The sequence below is a fragment of the Macaca nemestrina genome, chromosome 15 (genome assembly GCF_043159975.1).
Source record: "Macaca nemestrina isolate mMacNem1 chromosome 15, mMacNem.hap1, whole genome shotgun sequence".
Lineage (NCBI taxonomy): Eukaryota > Metazoa > Chordata > Mammalia > Primates > Cercopithecidae > Macaca > Macaca nemestrina.
Genome location: NC_092139.1, coordinates 61616339 through 61634035, shown reverse-complemented (window position 1 = coordinate 61634035; position 17697 = coordinate 61616339). Strand labels below are relative to the sequence as shown.

Genomic DNA, 17697 nt, shown 5'->3' with positions numbered 1-17697 from the left:
CTAACCTATCCCCCTGCCACGGGCATTGCAACCCCCCATGGTGCCAACAAGCCCCCGCCATGGGCAGAGCAGCCCTGGAGAGCATCCCCACTCCGCTGTGGGCAATGAAGTCCGAGCAGTCAGGACCCCCACCAGTCCTCCCACCCCCAAGCCGCTGGCAGTGTAACCACTATAGCGGCCCCAACCTGGCCTCTGTCGGGGGCCGTGCAGCACCCAATAGCGCCCCCAACCAGCCCTATTGCTGCCAGCAATACAGACAAGATAGTGACTCCAATCCGCCGCCCCACACCGCCACCCCGCCCACAACCCCCCTACGTCCCCCTGCTGCTGAGAGCAGTGCAGTCCCGACAGCACACCTGAAGCTAGTGACGCCCGGAATAACACTCTAGTATTCCAAAATAGTGACGTTGGAATAAAACCCCAACCATTCCCCGCTTCGGGCAGCCCCAGACAGCGCACCTACCCCATAGCCTTTCTACGCTCTGGCCAGCTGCAGTGTCCATCGCTGTCACCAACCACAGCGAGGCGACCCAGTGAGGTGAGGGCCAGCGAGGCCAGCCACAGTCCCACAGGCTCTAGCCTCCAGCCTGTGGTAGGTACCTCCTCCTCCTTCCCTTCCTGTAGCCAGGCATGGAGCAGCTCTCACCACCAGCTGCCTCTCTCCATTGCCGCCACACACCAAGCAGTGGAAAACCCTGGCGCCACAGGCTCCAGGTTTTAGTGTGGGGGCAGACCTGGCTTCTGCCTTCTCTAAACCGCGAGTGGAAGAAACACACGGAATAACAGCAGAGCCCACAATGGCGTGACTCCCATTAGTATGCCTTATATACTGAGGTTGTACAGGCCCGGTTCCTGGACTTCATGTTCTGATTGGATGAGAGAAAACTGCTGTGCCTACTCTGATTGGACGTTATTTTCATGTTCTGATTGGATGAGAGCAAGTCTTAGACTAACCAATCAGAATGTGAAAATAAAGTCCAATCACAGTAGGCCTAGCTTTTTCCTCTCATCCAATCAGAACATGTAGTTCATAATCTCGGTATATAAAGCATGTTATTTGTGGAGTCTCACCATTCCAGCCTTGTCTGTGTCTGACTTCGTAGCTGCTCCTTTCCCAGCTTGGAGTAGGAGGTGCTGGCTGCGGCAGGCTGGAGGCTGGACCCTGTGGGGCTGTGGCTGTCCGCGCTGACTCGCCTCGCTGGCTTGCTTTGATCGCTGCAGTTGGTGGCAGCCGCGGACACTGCAGCTGGTCAGAGCATAGAAAGGCGTCAGAGTAAGTGCTCTATCCAGGGCTGCACTGCCCGTGGCCAGGGACGGTTTGGGGGCCCTATCTCCTCAGGTGTCACTGCCCGTCTTGAGTGGCTAGTTGGGTGTGCTATCTGGGGCTGTGCTGCCAGATAGCTTACAACCATTATTGCTTCTATGAAGTGATAGATTAATCCAATGTGATATAAGGAGTTCAGTGGTGTGTTTGGAATTTTGTATATGGTTGGTGTTGAGCTGGAACGCTTGCGTAATTGATGGCTGCTTTTGGGCCAACTATGGAGATGAGGTTTTTTACTCTGTATACAAGGTTTTTTCCTAATGTCTGAAGAGCTGTCCCTCTTTAGACTAGCAATTAAGTTTACAGGGGATTGAGTAGTTCTGTAGGTAAACTTAAGGTTGAACTAAGATTCTGTCTTGGATAACCAGCTATCACCAGGCTCGGTAGGCTTGTCACCTCTATCCATAAATCTTCCCACTATTTTGCTGCAAGAGGGGTGCGCTGTTTCAGCTGTTTTTGGGTAGCTCGTCTGGTTTCAGGAAATTGAGCTTTAGTTCTCTTTGCGAAATTGTTTCTAGTTAATTCATTATGCAGAAGGTATGGGGTGAGTTCTTGCTATTTTGTGCTTGTTTGATATTTTTCGCTTTCCCTTACGGTACTGTATCTATAGCGCCAGGATAGAATTTCTATCGCCTATACTTTTGGATTGGTAAATGGTTTAGTGTAAATTAGTTTGGTATTAGTTGTGATTGGGTTTGGAGCTAGTGTTAGCTCGAGGCAATCAAATGGTATTGAGATCTTCCGGGTGTAAGCCGGATGCTTTATGTTAAGCTATGCTTTGATTTATCCAAGTGCACCTTCCAGTACACTTACCTTGTTACAACTTATCTCCTCCACATAAATATTGGGGTGTTTATTTAAGTTAGTCCTTAAATATACATGAGGAGAGTGACGGGCGGTGTGTGCGTGCTTTATGGCCTGGTTCAATTAAGCACTCTGTTCTTAATTGACTGCTAAATCCTCCTTGGACTCTTAGGTTTCATAAGAGTTATCGTGGGGTTTTCTGGAGTAGAAAATGTAGCCCATTTTTTGCCATCTCCTAGGCTACACCTTGACCTAACGTTTTTGCGGGGACGGTTATGCTAACTTTGTGGCCTTCTCAGGGTTTGCTGAAGATGGCGGTATATAGGCTGAGCAAGAGATGGTGAGGTGGATCGGGGTTTATCGATTATGGAACAGACTCCTCTAGAGGGATATGAAGCACCGCCAAGTCCTTTGAGTTTCAAGCTGTTGCTTGTAGTATTCTGGCGAGTAGTTTTGTTATTTTAATTATTGAGGTTTAGGGCTAAGCATAGTGGGGTCTCTAATCCCAGTTTGAGTCTTAGCTATTGTGTGTTCAGAAATTTTAAAGCCACTTTCGTAGTTTATTTTACATCAGCTGAGGTTTTACAATTTAGATGGAGTTTAGCTTTATTCGATTAGATCTTAAACACCCTTTACGCCGGTCTGTTAGCTTGAGTTAATCGTATGGCCCCGGTGGCTGGCAGGAAATTAACTAACCCTAATTGTAGCATAGCTTAGTTAAACTTTCGTTTATTGATAAAGGTTTGTCACTGCTGTCTCCCGGGGGGGGGGGGGGTGTGGCTGAGCAAAGTGTTTTGAGCTGCATTGTGCGTGCTTGATACTTACTCCATATGATCGTTGTGATTTATAGGGTGTCCTCACTGGGGCGGGGATGCTTGCATGTGTAATCTTGCTAAGAGTTAATGGAAAGGCTAGGACCAAACCTATTTGTTTACAGGGTATGTAAGTCCGTCTAAACATTTTCAGTGTCTTGCTTTAGGTGGATTAAGCTACGTAAACAGGAAAAAAGTATAGTTGTGAGGTTTTGTCTTTGGGGTTGTGGTATAAGGATACAGATTTAGTAGTGAGTAAATGCGTGGGAACGAGAAAGCAGGGAGAAGATGGAAATTGGTGTTAAGAGTGGTAAGGTGAAGTAATTTTATATTGAGGGAATAGCAGTGGAAGTTGTGCATCGCTAAAAAATGAGAACGTAAGCTCTGGCTGGGCGGATGAAGGCTTTTGTTTTTGGGGTTTGGCAAAAGCGAGTTTTTAAGGGGATAAGTCAGATGGGGGAGGAGGGGTTTGTTAAAAGTTTCTTGTGTTTTTGTAGTGTAATTAGGAATGGGCTGTAAAACAGTTATTAATATGTCTTAGAAGCAGGAATTAAATAACACCTTGTAGGAATCATGTGGGGCTAGGATATTGAACGTAGGTGCGATCCATAATGGCATGAACTAGGAATCAAAGACAGGCGCTGCGGGACGTGTTGTGGCGGGACTGGCTTTCTGCGATGGGGTCGCGTGCAGACCAGAGGTAAAAGAAACCAAATGCATGGAGAGCTCCCGTGACTGGTTAATAGGGTGATAGACCCGTGATCCATCGAGATGTCTTATTTAAGGGGAACGTGTGGGCGATCTTGATTGTATGGCCCTGAGGTAAGAACCAGATGCCGGATACAGTTCATTATAGCTACCCCCACGGTTTATGGGCCCGGAGCGAGGAGAGTAGCACTCTTGTGCGGGATATTGATTTCAGGGAGGATGGTGCACAAGGGAGGGGGGTATCCGTAGTGAAGAGGATTTATTTAATCGGATGTGCTATGTCCAGCAAATGATGTGATGTACTATGTACGGTAAGTGAATAATTAAGTTGGTTGGTATTCAGGGTGGGGACATTTGGACTTTGAGGCTTAACAGAATGTGTTACAGTTGATTAATTTATGAGAATACTTGCTTGTAAATATGTTGGGGACTGTTAGTAAATATGTAATGATATGTGCTATGTACAGTTAATCATATATAGTACTATATAATATTCATGTTGGCTAGCAGTAATGCATGATTTACGTAAAAGTATATTAAAATAATTTAATACTTAAGTTGCATTTAAAGTTTGCACACCATAGAATACAGAAAGTAGTTCAAATTAGAATGCCAGTTTTGGGTGTTGGTGGTGAAGTTAAGTACTTTCTTTCTGAGTTGCCCTAGGGGAAGTTTTCCATTTCCAGTTTACAGGACTGGTGTACTGATTTGTACTACAAGGGCAGGTTCACTTGAGTAAGTTGTTTTTGGTTAGAGAGGCAAGTGGTATTAAGACTGAAATTGTGGTAAAGTATATTATGGATGCTACTTGTCCGATAATCATAAAGGGCTGGTTTACTGGTTGGCTTCTGATTCAGGTGAGAGTTAGTAGAATTGTGGTTAGGAGTCAAAATAGGGATTGGCTGAGTGGGCGGAATGCTATAATTTGTTGTTTAGATTTGTGGAGAATGGATATGATTGCTAAGATAAGGATTGATAGGAGAAGTGGCAACACCCCTCCTAATTTATTGGGAATAGAGTGTAAAATTGCATATGTGATTAGGAAATATCACTCTGGTTTAATGTGTAGAGGAGTTTTTAGGGGGTTGGCTGGGATATAGTTATCTGGGTCACTTAGAAGGTCAGGTGAGAATAGTACTAATGTTATTAAGGCTATAAAGAGGAGGATTAGCCTAAGATATCTTTGATTGTGTAGTAGGGATGGAAAGTAATTTTGTCGGAGTGGGAGGAAATTCCGCAGGGGTTATTTGATCCTGTCTCGTGTAGGAATAATAGGTGCAGGGTTGTAAAGGCTGTGATAATAAAGGGTAGGATAAAGTGAAGGGTGAAGAATCGTATAAGAGTAGGGTTCTCAATGGAATACCCACCTGAAACTCATTGGACGAGGTTGGTTCTGATGTATGGAACTGCTGATAGTAGGTTTGTAATTACAGTGGCACCTCAGAATGATATTTGACCTCATGGGAGTACGTAGCCCATGAAGGCTGTTGATGTGGTTATGAGTAGAAGTGCAGTGCCAATGTTTCAGGTTTCTATAAGAAGATAGGAGCCATAATAGAGGCCTCGACCTACATGTAGAAAGAGACAGATGAATAATATAGAGGCACGGTTAGCGTGGAGATAGCGAAGGATTCAGCCGTAGTTTACGCCTCGGACGATGTGTGCAACTGAGGAGAAGGCGGAGGAAGTGTCTGGTGAATAGTGTATTGCTAGGAATAAGCCTGTAATAATTTGTAGAATTAGGCCGGTTGCAAGAAGTGAGCCGAAGATTCATCATATGGAAATGTTGGATGGGGTGAGTAAATCAATAAAGGTGTAGTTAATTATTTTTAAAATCGGGTTAGATTTGCGTGTTGGGATCATTGGTGTTTTTGTAGTTGAAGTACAACGATGGTTTTTCATATCATTGGTCATGGTTGGAGTCCATGTGAGAACAATGGCATATATTTTATTTTTATTAAGTGTATTATTAGTCATGGGGTTTGTGGGGTTTTCTTCTAAACCACCTCCTATTTATGGAGGGTTAGCATTGATTGTTAGTGGTATGGTTGGTTGTGTAATTATTTTGAATTATGGGGGGACTTATATGGGTTTAATGATGTTTTTAATTTATTTGGGAGGCATAATAGTTGTTTTTGGTTATACTACGGTGATGGCTATTGAGGAATACCCTGAAGCATGGGGGTCAGGGTTTGAGGTTTTTGGAAGCTTTCTGATAGGGTTGGCGATGGAGGTGGGTTTAGTTTTATGAGTTTTAGATTTTGATGGGTTGGTAGTGGTGGTTAATTTTGATAATATAGGGAATTGGGTAGTTTTTGAGGGGGAGGGATCAGGGTTAGTTCGAGGAGATTCTATTGGTGCAGGTGCTTTATATGATTATGGGCGTTGATTAGTAGTGGTTACTGGTTGAACGTAATTTGTTGGTGTATATATTATTATTGAGATTACTCGTGGTAATAGATTATGTTATTAGGAATAGAGTTAGAATAAGGGGAATAAGGAAAGAGAGGGAGTAAAACTTGATTATACCTTTCTGAGTGGTTGTGATGGTGGAGGTAATAGTGTGGATATGTGAAATTGTTTTGGGCATAGATTTTTCTAGTCAGATTGAGTCCAGTAAGAGGGAAGATAGGTTTTGGCTTATAAGTAGATTTTGGTAGAAGGTCATACGGTGGATTGTAGTGGGATAATATCCTAGTATATTAGGAAATTTAAATACATGTGATTGTATATTTATTTTAAGTTTGTTGGTTATGAGAGTAAGGTCTAGGGCTACTAGGAAGCCCAGAGTGGTTAGGTACAGGGCTGAGAGTTTTAGGTGGAGGGGCATTGTTGATTGGGGGAGTGAGGTAGGAGAGATGTTATTGGTGATGAGAAATCCTGCTAGCATACTGCCGATTGTGAGGTGTTTGATTGGGTTCAATAGGGTGGGGTTATTCTTGCTAATGTTGATTGAAGTTGGGAAGCGAGGTTGTCCTGTTAGTTTAGGAAGATAGTTCGGGTGCTGTATGCTCTTGTCAGGAATGTGGCAATGAGAGCGATAGATAGGGCTCAGGCGTTGATATATGACATGTTTGCGGTTTCGATGATAAGGTCTTTGAAGTAGAAGCCTGTGAGGAAAGGTATACCTGTGAGTGCTAGGTTGCCGATGATTAAGGAGGTTGAAGTAAGGGGTATTATTTTAAATAATCCTCCTATTTTTCGAATATCTTGTTGGTTGTTTAGGTTATGGATAATAGATCCGGAGCAGATGAATAGTATAGCTTTGAAGAAAGCATGAGTACAGATATGTAGGAATGCTCGATATGGTTGATTGATCCCAATAGTAACTATTATGAGGCCTAGTTGACTTGAGTTGGAAAAGGCTATGATTTTTTTAATATCATTCTGTGTTAGGGCATAGACTGCTGTAAATATGGTGGTGATGGCTCCTAGGCATAGTGTGAGGCTTTGGATTAATGTATTATTTTCTATTAGAGGGTGGAAGTGGATGAGAAGGAACACCCTGGCGACAACTAGTGTGCTGGAGTGGAGTAAAGCTGAGACTGGGGTTGGTCCTTCTATGGCGGAGGGTAGTCAGGGGTGAAGATCAAATTGAGCTGATTTTCCTGTTGCTGCCAGGAGAAGACCTGTAAGTGGGAGAAGACTTGGGTTGGAGTTTAGGACAAATATTTGTTGAAAGTCTCATGAGTTATAATGTAGGGTAAATCATATTATGCTTAGGATAAAGCCAATATCGCCGATGCGATTGTATAAGACTGCTTGAATGGCTGCTGTGTTGGCTTCTGTTCGAGCGTGCCATCAGCCCATTAGCAGGAATGATATAATTCCCACGCCTTCCCAACCAATGAAAGGTTGGAAGAGGTTATTGGTGGTGATTAAAATTAATATAGTGGTGAGAAATGTAAGAAGATATTTAAAGAATTGATTAATATTTGGGTCTGAGCTTATATACCATAGTGAGAATTCTATAATAGACCAAGTAATGAACAATGTGATTGGGATGAATATCATAGAAAAGTGGTCTAATTTAAAGCTTAGTGTTAATTCTAATGTTTGGATTGTTATTCAGTGTCAGTTTGAAATAATTGCTTCTTGATCCAGGAAAATGTCTAGGACTGTGGGAAGGAGGCTGATGATAAAAGTATATATTATAGTTGTTTTTACGTAGGGCGGGTATGAGTGCTTTTTATTGGGTTTAATAAAAGTAATAGTAATCGGTAGGATTAGAGTAGTTAGGGTTATTACAGTGATGGAGGTATACATGGTTGTTACTTTTACTTGGAGTTGCACCAATGTTTTTGGTTCCTAAGACCAATGGATAGCTGTAATCCTTTAAAAGTTGGGAAAGCCGTATTTATTAAAAACGGAGGCATGGATTTGCAGTGCTTGCTAGCTTTCTTGGTAAATAAGAAGTGGTAGGCCTCTATGATTAGATTCACAATCTAATGTTTTGGTTAAACTATATTTACAAGAGGTAAAGCCTAGAATAATACTGGGGTTAAGGGACAGGAGGATAATAGGGGAGAGGTGCATAAATTGTAGTATGTTTTCTCGTGTAAAGGAAGGTTTTGTGTTAGTAATATGATATGTGAGTATTCCTCATTGTGTTGTGGTAAATATATAGAGGGAATAGAGGGCTGTGATCAGTATGTTAAGTCCTGTAAGTGTAATAGTGACATATGATCAGGAGAATGAGGTTATTATTACAAGGAGTTCCCCTACTAGGTTAATACTAGGGGGTAAGGCAATATTGGTAAGGTTTGCTGTAAATCATCAGGAGGTTATTAGTGGAAGTAGCGTTTGGAGTCCTCGGGAAAGTAGTGTGATACGGCTATGGGTTCGCTCATAGTTTGAGTTTGCTAGGCAAAATAGTATGGATGAGGTGAACCCATGGGCGATTTTTAAGAACAGTTGCACCAGTAAAGCTTTAGGGGGTTTGAAAGAGGGAGGCTATAATTACCAGGGCTATGTGACTTACTGAGGAGTATGCAATGAGTGATTTTAGGTCTGTTTGTCGAAGACAGGTTGAACTTGTTATGATTATGCCTCATAAAGATAGTATGAGGAAGGGGTAGGCTATGTATTCTGTTGTGGGACTAAGGATAGAGGTGATTCGTATTATGCCACTGCCACCTAGTTTCAGGAGTACTGCGGCGAGGACTATTGACCCAGCAATGGGAGCTTCAACATGGGCTTTGGGAAGTCATAAGTGTAAGCCTATAGGGGTATTTTTACTATGAAGGCTATTATGCATGCTAGTCAGGTAAGACTATAGGATCAGGTAGTTGTTAGTTTTTGAGCTACAAGCATTAGCAATGTGATGTTTAGTGAGCCTAAATTATTATAAGCATAGATTAGCATAATCGTAGGGGGAGAGAGCCGGCTAGTGTATAGAAGAGGAAGTATGTGCCTGGGTTAAGGCGTTCTGCTTGGCTGCCTCATCGGGTGATGATAATTAGGGTAGGAATGAGAGTGGTCTCAAATAGAATATAAAATATGATTAGTTCTGTAGCTATAAATGTGAAAATTAAAGAGATTTGTAGGAAGACCATTATAGAGAGGTAAAACTTTTCTCGTGGAAGGGATTCATTGTGTAAGTGGTATTGGCTTGCTGTGATTATAAGAGGTAAGAGTCAGGCGGTTAATATTAGGGATGTTGTTAGTGTGTCGGAAGATAAATAGGTTGAGTAGTTAAGGAGGTTGTTGCTGGTTTGGTTGAAAAATAACAGAGGGATAGTACTGATGATTAGACTATGCACAGTTAGGTTAATTCAGATTATGTTATTTTTGGAAAATCATGTTGTCGGTAGTAGTATAATTGTGGGGATCACTATTTTTAACATTGAAGTAAATTTAGGTTGTGGATATAGTCTATATCGTATGTGTTGGAGATTGAGATTAGTAGGGCAAGGCCAATCGCTGCTTCGCAAGCAGCAAATACTACTGGGCAATGGGTGTAATATTATAGGAAGGAATGTATGTTTGAAGCTGTAAGAGCACTTATAATAAATAGTGATAGCATTATTCCTTCTAGGCATAGCAGGGAGGATATTAAGTGTGAACGATAGGTTAGCATGCCTAGGAGTGAGATTATAAATGCTAGTGTGATGCTTATATAGATGAAAGGCATTTGGTCAGTATGACTATCATAATCTAATGAGTCAAAATCATTTGTTTTGTTTAAACTACTTACCAATTCGGCTCAATCTAGTCCTTTTTGAGTTCATTCGTAGGTCAGACTGAGAGTTAGAAGAATAATTAGTATAATTGATGACTTAAGCATAGTTGGAAGCTCTGTTGTTTGAAGGGCTCATGGTAGGGGTAGTAGTAGGGCGATTTCCAGGTCAAATAGTAGAAAAGTAATGGCAACTAAGAAAAATTTTATGGAGAAAGGAATACGGGCAGGGTTTAATGGGTTAAAGCCACATTCATAAGGATTGGTTTTTTCTGCATAAGAATTCAGTTGAGGTAGTCAGAATATGATGATTATTAGTAGTAGGGTTAGAAGAGTGTTAGTCATTAGGGTCAATACTAGGTTAATTACTCTTTTTCGAATATTATCGAAACTAGTTGATTGGAAGTCAACTGTACTAGTTATACTAAAAGAATAGGACCCTCATCAGTAGATAGAAACATAGAGGAATAATCAGATGACGTCTACAAGATGTCAGTATCAGGCAGTGGCTTCAAAGCCAAAGTGGTGGTTTGATGTGAAATGATAGAATAGTTGACGGATAAGGCAAGTAATAAGGAATGTAGATCCAGTGATAACGTGAAGTCCGTGAAAGCCTGTAGCAACAAAGAATGTTGAGCCATAGATACCATCGGAAATAGTAAAGGGTGCTTCCAAGTACTCTGAGATTTGTAGTAGGGTGAAGTAAATGCCTAGTAGGATCATAATGAGTAGAGCTTGAATTATTTGTTTTCGACTACTCTCTATCAGACTATGATGGGCTCAGGTGATTGTAACCCCGATGCAAGTAGTACAGAGGTGTTTAAAAGAGGTACTTGTAGTGGATTTAGGGGAGTAATTCCTGTTGGTGGTCAGTGTCCTCCTAGGTGTGGGGTAGGAGCGAAGATTGAGTGGTAGAATGCTCAGAAGAAACCAGTGAAGAAAAGAATTTGTGAGATGATGAATAGGACCATTCCATAACGAAGGCTTTTTTGGACGGGTGTTGTATGGTGGCCTTGGTAAGTACTTTCTCGGATGATGTCATGTCACCATTGGTATAGGGTTAATATATTGGTTAGTAGGTCTAGTATTAATAGAGTGGTGGAATGAAAGTGGAATCATATAATTAAGCCAGATGTTATTAGGAGAGCTAATAGAGCTCCTGTTAGTGGTCAGGGGCTGGGTTTAATTATGTGGTAGGCATGAGATTGGTGGGTCATTAGGTGTTATCTAGGTGTTATCACGTAGATAAAGGCTAACTAATAGTGTGAAAACATAGGCTTGGATCAGGGCTACTGCGATTTCTAGGATAGTCAGTAGTACTAGGAGTATGGAGATTAGTGAGGTAGCAGGGAGGTTGATGGCTGATAATGCTAGTGCAGCACTTCCTATTAGGTGCATTAGTAAATGGCCAGCTGTGATGTTAGCAGTTAAATGTACAGCTAGGGCCACTGGTTGAATAAGTAGGCTAATTGTTTCAATAATTACTAATATACGAATAAGGAGTGTGGGTGTACCTTGTGGCAGAAAATGGGCTAGAGAGCTTTTAGTTTTGAAGCGAAGACCTATAACTACTGTTCTTGCTCACAGGGGAATTGCTATAGCTAGATTTATAGATAGTTGGGTGGTGGGTGTAAATGAGTGAGGTAGAAGTCTGAGAAGGTTAGTTATTGTAATAAAAATAATTAAAGACATCAGCATCAAGGATCAGGTTTGTCCTTTAGTATTATGGGTTGTTATTATTTGTTTTAGAGTGAGTTGGATTAGGTTTTGTTGAATAGTAATTAATCAGTTATTAATAAGGCACTTGGAGGTTGGAAGTAGTAATGTGGGGAGTAGGCTGATGGGTACTGCAGCAGGCTGGCCTAGGATTGTTGGAGCGGTAAATGGAGTAAATAGATTTTCGTTCATTTTAATTGTCAAGGGTTGTTGTAGGTTTGTGTACTGGGGGTTTTTTGTAAGGGGGGTGAATAGTAATTTGTGTTTAGTAGTTTTAATTGTGTAATAAGAAATAGTGTGGGGAGTATAGTTATGATAATAGTAAGTCATGTGGATGTATCTAGTTGGGGCATTTCACTGTAGAGAGGAATGTTTCTCTCGATCTTCAACTTAAAAGGTTAATGCTAGAGTAGCTGTACAGTGTATCGGTAAGAATATTTTGTAGAGAGTTGTGGAGTGAGGTGTGTTAGAAGTGGGGGGCGGTCTATAGGGTAAATACGGGTCCTATTTCAAAAATTTTTAGTGGAATTAATTCTGCGACAATAGGTATAAAGCTATGGTTGGCACCGCAGATTTCTGAGCATTGTCCGTAATAGACGCCTGGTCGTATAGCGGTGAATGTAGTTTGATTTAAGCGTCCAGGAACTGCATCTGTTTTCAGGCCTAGGGTAGGAATTGTTCATGAGTGTAGAACGTCCTGAGATGTGATTATCATATGGACGGGGGCTTCAATTGGAAGAACTACTCGATTGTCCACTTCTAGTATTCGAAGGTCTCCTGGGTTTAAGAACAGCGGGGGGAGTATATAAGAGTTAAAGATCAGTCCCCCATAGTCTGTATATTCGTAGGTTCAGTATCATTGGTGTCCAATTGATTTGATAGTAAAAGAAGGGTTGTTGATCTCATCTGTTAAGTATAGGATGCGTAGGGATGGAAGAGCAATTAGGATTAAAATGATTGCGGGTGAGATAGTTCAAATGGTTTCTATTTCTTGAGCGTCTGTGATATTGGTGTTGGTTAGTTTTGTCGTAAGGGTTGAAGATAGGACGTATAATACTAGGAAGCTAATTAAGGATACGATTATAAAAGTGTGGTCATGAAAAGTGATTAATTCTTCTATGCTAGGAGATGTGGCGTCTTGTAGGTCTAGTTGAACTGGGTGAGCCATATATAGGGTTTAACCTATGACTTAGCTTTGACAGAGCTATGAAATAGTTTTTCTAATATCTTATTGAAAAAGTTGCAGAGGTTGCAGGGTTGGCTTGAAATCAGTTTTAGGAGGTTTGATTCCTTCCTTTTTCGCATAGTTTAATGTAGGCTGGTTCTTCAAATGTGGGATAGGGTGGAGGGCAACTGTGTAGTCATTCTAAGTTGGTGGAAGATTGTTCAATTAATAAGACTTTATGCTTTGAGGCAAAGGCTTCTCAGGTTATATAAATTATTAATACTACTGCTACTAGGGAGATGAAGGAGCCTATAGATGATATAATATTTCATGTGGTATAGGCATTGGGGTAGTCAGAATAGCGTCGGGGTATTCCGGATAAGCCAAGGAAATGTTGTGGGAAGAAAGTTAAATTTACACCTACAAATATAATGGTGAAATGAGCTTTAGCATAAGTTTGGTCTAGAGTGTAGCCTGAAAATAAGGGAAATCAATGAATAAAACCTCCTATGATAGCGAATACAGCTCCCATTGACAGGACGTAGTGAAAGTGTGCTACAACATAGTATGTGTCGTGTAGTACAATATCTAGTGATGAGTTTGCTAGTATGATACCGGTCAAGCCCCCCATAGTAAAAAGAAAGATAAAGCCCAAGGCTCAAAGTATTGCAGGGGATCATTTGATATTGCCTCCGTGAAGCATGGCAAGTCAGCTAAAGACCTTAACGCCAATGGGGATTGCAATAATTATAGTGGCAGAAGTAAAGTAGGCTCGTGTGTCTACGTCTATACCCACTGTAAACATATGATAGGCTCATACAATAAAGCCTAAAAACCCAATTGATATTATAGCTCAAACTATACCTATAGCCAAATGGTTCTTTTTTTGTGGAGTAATATGTTACAATATGGGAAATTATCCCAAACCCAGGCAGCATGAAGATATAGACTTCGAGATGGCTGAAGAATCAGAATAAGTGTGGATATAAGATAGGATCCCCTCCTCCAGCAGGATCAAAGAAGGTAGTGTTTAGATTTCGGTCTGTTAGTAGTATAGTAATGCCGGCAGCTAGTACTGGTAGGGAGAGGAGTAGAAGGATGACTGTGATTAATACTGATCAAATAAATAAGGGGGTTTGATATTGAGATATTTGCAGGGGGTTTTATATTAATGATAGTGGTAATGAAATTGATAGCTCCTAGAATGGAGGAGATGCCTGCTAGGTGAAGTGAGAAGATAGTTAGATCTACAGAAGCTCCTGGGTAGGAGAAAGTTCCTGCTAAAGGAGGATAAACTGTTCAGCCTGTTCCAGCACCGGCTTCCCCTATGGCAGATGCCAGTAATGGTAGAAAGGAGGGGGGAAGAAGTCAGAAACTTACATTATTTTGGCGAGGGAATGCTCTGTCAGGGGCACCAATCATTAGAAGTACTAATCAATTTCTGAAGCCTCCAATTATGATGGGTATGACTATAAAGGAGATTATGATGAATGCATGGGCTGTAACAATAACGTTATAGATATGGTCGTTGCCTAGTAGGTTGCCTGGTTGACCTAATTCAGCTCAAATAAGAAGGCTTAGAGCTGTGCCTATGATTCCAGCTCATGTGTCGAACAGTAGGTAAAGAGTTCCAATATCTTTATGGTTTGTTGAGAATAACAGTAGACGAGCATAGGTGGGAAAAAGGAAGGGGAGGCGGGTAAAATGGCTGAGTAAGCATTAGGCTGTAAACCTAAAAACAGAGATTAAGTCCTCTTTTTACCAGCCCCGAGGTAATTTTCATGTTTAATTGCAAATTCAAAGGGGCAGCTAATTTCTGCTGGGGCTTCTCCCGCCTTTTTTCCCCTGAGGCGGGAGAAGTAGATTAAAGCCAGTTGGTTAGGGTATTTAGCTGTTAACTAAAATTTGGTGGGTTTGAGTCCCATTAATCTGGTAAGAGCTTAGCTTAATTAAAGTAATTGATTTGCATTCAGTTGATGCAGAGCAGAATCTGCAGTCTTTGTCTCAGAAATTAAACATGGTTTGACTTACTAAGGGCTTTGAAGGCCCTTGGTCTTTCTTAACCTAAATTTCTAGAAGATGGCTAAGGTTAGTGGGGAAGTTGTTAAGAGGAGGGTGGCGAGGATAATGAGTGGGGGGATGAGAAGTGTGGGTTTTGTTCTTTCGCATTGTCATTTTATTTTTGTATTGTTGGATGTAGGAAGTAGTGTTATGGAAGTGGTGTAGATTAGGCGTAAGTGTATGAGTTGATCATAACGGAATCGGGGGTATGCTGTTTGGATTCATAAAAATAAAGAGGTTAGGAAAAGTGTTTTGGTGGCAAAGCATGTCGTAAATAGCTCTGGGGAGTGAATAGAGTACAATGTGCCTAGGAAGATTGTGGTTGTTAGAGCATTTATTATAATAATATTTATGTATTCAGCCATAAAGAACAGAGCGAATGGACCTGCGACATATTCAATGTTAAAGCCCGAGACTAGTTCTGATTCGCCTTCTGTGAGGCCAAAGGGAGCTCGGTTTGTTTCAGCTAATGTGGAAGTGAATCGTATTGTAGTCAGGGGTCATGATGGTAGGAGGAGTCAGAGATACTCTTGTGTTGTGATAAGTATATGAAGATTAAATGAGCTGCTTATCAATAAGATTGACAAGAGAATAATAGTGAAAGTAAGTTCGTATGAAATTGTTTGGGCGACAGCTCGTAATGCTCTGATTAGTGCATAGTTTGAGTTTGATGCTCATCCTGATCATAAAATAGAGTAGACGGTTAGGCTAGATGTAGCTAGAATAAATAAAAGTCCCAGGTTAAAGTTAATTAGTGGGTGGGGTATAGGGAGAGGAGTTCATAGGAGAAGAGCAATGGAAAAGGCCAAGGCTGGTGCGGTAATGTAGAGAATGGTAGTAGATGTTGAAGGTTTTAAGGGCTCCTTGGCGAATAATTTTATTGCATCAGCAAAGGGTTGCAGTAATCCATAAGGGCCAGCAATATTTGGCCCTTTACATAATTGTATATAGCCTAATAATTTTCGTTCAATAAGCGTGAGAAATGCCATAGCAGCTAGTACAGATATAACAAGGAGTAGAAGGTTTGTTGTTGATACGGTGTTAAGAAGAGGAGTTGAACCTCTGATTGTAAAGTTTTAAATTTTATGCAATTGCCGGGCTCTGCTATCTTAACAAACCCTGTTTTTGGGTTGAGTGGGTGTTATTTTGTTAGATTGAGATTAGGTCATCTATGGAATGAGGGCACTTTATGAAGTGGGCCTTACTTCTCTTGTCCTTTCGTACAGGGAGAAATATAGAATAGATAGAAACCGACCTGGATTGCTCCGGTCTGAACTCAGATCATGTAGGACTTTAATCGTTGAACAAACGAACCCTTGATAGCTGCTGCACCATTAGGATGTCCTGATCCAACATCGAGGTCGTAAACCCTATTGTCCATATGGACTCTGGAATAGGATTGCACTGTTATCCCGAGGGTAATTTGTTCCGTTGGTGAAGTTATTGGATCAATTATAGGTGTTAGTCCGTTTTGGCTTGTGTAGCCTTAGCATAGGTTGTTTGGAGGTTTAGTTATGCTCCGAGGTCACCCCAGCCAAAATTTTTAATGCAGGTGTAATGGTATAAGGGTCGGTAGATTTATGTAGTTTTAATTGCATTAATAAATTAAAGGTCCATAGGGTCTGTTCGTCTTATTGTTTCCTGCCCACCTCTTCACGGGCAGGTCAATTTCACTGGTTGAAAGTAAGAGACAGTTGAACCCTCGTGGTGCCATTCATGCGAGTCCCCATTTAAGGAACAAGTGATTATGCTACCTTTGCACGGTCAGAGTACCACGGCCGTTAAACATGTGTCACTGGGCAGGCAGTGCCTCTATTACTGGTAATGCTAGAGGTGACGTTTTTGGTAAACAGGTGGGGTTGAGTTTGCTGAGTTCCTTTTACTTTTTTTTAAACCTTTCCTTAAGGCATGCCTGTGTTGGGTTAACAGTATGAGAAGTACTGGCTTGTTTGTATGTATTAGTACTGGGCTGTTAAGTATCGGTGAAGTTTTTCGGTCTGATTTAGGCTTATGCGGTGGAGAAAATGTTCATGTTACTTATATTTCTGATGGCTTCAATCTCATTACTTGTTACCAATCTGTTCTGGTCTTGCACGTTTTTAGTGTTCAACCTAAGTAGGTTGTATGCGTCTAGAAATTTGTCAATTTCTACTAGGCTTTCCAATTTGTTGGCGTATGATAGCCAGTTATGATCCTTTGAATTTCTGAAGTATCAGTTGTAATGTCTTTTTTTTATCTGTTGTTTTTGTTTGAAACTTGTGTTTTTTCTTAGCCTGGTTAAAAGTTTGTCAATTTTGTTTAGCTTTCCAGAAAGCCAAGTTTTTGTTTAATCTTTTGTACTTTTTTATTTAAATTTTATTTCTGCTGTGATCTTATTTTCTTATTTTCTTCTTTTGGGTTTAGTTTGTCCTTACTAGTTCTTTAAGATATATTGTTTATTTGAAGTTTTTCTTTTGTTTGGATGGTAGGCACTTCTAGCTATAAATCTCTGCCTTTGTACTGCTTTCTGTGTAACGTAAGTTTTGTTGTATTGTGTTTTCATTACCATTTGTTTCATAAAATTTTTCAATTTCTGTCTTAGTATCTTCATTGACCCACTAGTCATTCATTCAGGAGCATGTTGTTTAACTTGATGTGATTGTATGGTTTTCAAAATTACGCTTCTTACTGATACCTAGTTTTATTCCTTTGTAGTCAAAGAAGATGGCCATGGAGACAGCAGCGTGGTTAGAGTGGTAGGAGCCGGCCATCAGCGAGAGCTGCTCCGGGCCTGGCTGCTGAGTGCTAGAGCCTGCGGCCCAGTGGCTTCCTTCACCGTGGTTGGTGGTGGCGGTGACAGACACTGCAGCATGACCAGAGTGGTAGGGCAGGGGCTATCGGGGCTACACTTTTCGCAGGGTGGGGTGGGTAGGGGGCACTATCCAGGGTG

The 17697-nt window shown here is 41.2% G+C and overlaps 1 long non-coding RNA gene and 1 pseudogene across 1 annotated transcript in view; both read right to left on the bottom strand.

Annotated features, from left to right (window-relative positions):
* The window catches only part of LOC139358865 (uncharacterized), a 54717-nt gene extending 53847 nt beyond the window's left edge, over window positions 1-870 (bottom strand). Inside the window, exon 1 of the long non-coding RNA XR_011614381.1 lies at window positions 464-870. This is a non-coding gene — a long non-coding RNA (uncharacterized lncRNA). The remainder of the gene's footprint in view (window positions 1-463) is intronic.
* Window positions 871-1067: 197 nt separating this feature from the next.
* On the bottom strand, window positions 1068-16482 carry LOC139358780 (NADH-ubiquinone oxidoreductase chain 1-like; annotated as a pseudogene).
* Between the last annotated feature and the right edge of the window lie 1215 nt (window positions 16483-17697).